The sequence below is a fragment of the Solanum lycopersicum genome, chromosome 11 (assembly GCF_036512215.1).
Source record: "Solanum lycopersicum chromosome 11, SLM_r2.1".
Lineage (NCBI taxonomy): Eukaryota > Viridiplantae > Streptophyta > Magnoliopsida > Solanales > Solanaceae > Solanum > Solanum lycopersicum.
In genome coordinates this window covers 8,260,079-8,261,958 of record NC_090810.1, presented here as the reverse complement: position 1 = coordinate 8,261,958, position 1,880 = coordinate 8,260,079, and positions in this window count along the sequence as shown.

The window sequence follows — 1,880 nt, the reverse complement described above, 5'->3', positions numbered from 1 at the left end:
CTAATTTTATAGAATCATTAAAATTAATGAAAAATGGATTTTCTAATAGAACAAAGTTTTATAATTAATAGAAATTTCATTTTGACCTATGAAAGTATCCTCTCAATGAAATTTTTTTTTCTAGCCCGAAGTTTTTGATAGAGAACTGATTGGTTAAAGACTAAAGGTGACAAGAAAACTGAAAATAAAATATGCTATCAAATCACGTTAACATCCAGTGAAATTCATATGTATTTTAGAGAAAAATGACCTACATACTTGATAACAATCCATATGTATTTTAGAGAAAAAAGAAGATAAAAATAAAAAATTAGAAATAATTGAGTTAGTCAATATTCTTACTGGTACGACAATTTCTTCTTCTGCTATCCAAATCACTCTATCTTAAGAAATGAATTACTACACGTTGAGTTTTTGATTGAAACCCATAACGTATTCATATATGTGAGATTTTTCCATAAGTTTACACTAATAGTAAGAGTTAATATCTTAAAACGTCACTCAACTTTGACAATTTATCTAGTTGAGGTGAGTTACTGTCACAATCGAATTCTGGAATCCGAATGCAACCGGCGTTGTTAACCTCTCAAAGGTCGCAGACAAGCCTTTTCTTAGCTTTCATCGCATTCATATAGTTAAATTTGCAGAAAATTTAAACATAATGAAGTATACATAGACTTCATATATTTTCTACATAGATTAATATGCTACTAAGATCAAATTAAAACAACCACCTACAATTGATGAATCGATTCAAATCAAAAGATCAACATATTTTGTAATAGTTTGCCAAAACGTCCTTAATACAAAACTTTGAAATAAACGTCATAAAAGAAACACTAGGTACAACATTCACTAGCTATGTCTAAAGTACTATGCTAGATAGATAAGTGTGGCATCCTCGAACTTCAAGAGGACCTACCAAAGTCTGGAGATCGACAATCCGAACAGCTTCGATGAATCTTCAACCTTCTCTTGACTTGCACCTATAAAGATAATAATAATATAGGATTAGTACACACTTGTACTAAGTATGGTGTATGTACACATACGGATAAGGACTATGCTTGATCAAGGAAAGCTCTTCCTATAACAACATGCCATTTTTGGAAAGTGACATTACTAGACTTTCCTAATTCGTTATTTGTGAATTGTTGTATGAATATGATGTATTTTAAAGCATTCAAAGCACACAAATCATTTTCTATATGAACATAAGACCTTAGAATCGTTAACATAATTTTAGAACAACTCGAACGAAAATTCTAAAAATTGATCCCCCAAACCCGAGAGCACTTTTTTTTGTACTTATTTTTTTCAGTCTTTTCTTCTTTTTGTTATGTAGTCCAATGATCTCCTTTGATCCTATATTTTACTTACAAGTGCAATGATTCATTATAGTCTCATACCTACAATGAATCAAGTAAGTAATCCAAAGGACTAAGGAAATGATTTGGCTATCCTTACAACAAGTTATTCTTTCCATTCTTGTTAGATTGGGCATGGAATCTTTATAAGTCAATCTTTATTGGCTAGGTCACTTATTTCATCATTTTCATATTATAAATGTTATGATTTATTGATTAGCCTTTACATTTTACTCCACTTTATTGACATAACATAAGAAGTCGTTATAAGCCAATTTTATTTGGCTATGCCTATTATTTGCTGAAAACTTCATTCTTATCAAACACAGACGATTGATATTCTTAACCTCTTACTTCCTTAGCTCACTTTGAATATACATCTCTTCTTCTTTCTTTCTTGCTTTCTTAAGGACATTATTAGAATTAAGATCATGTGAGCTAACATGAAATTCATTGTATGTCCTATACCGAAAAGGGGTGATTCAACGATCAAAGTGAATCTAGATCATGTGA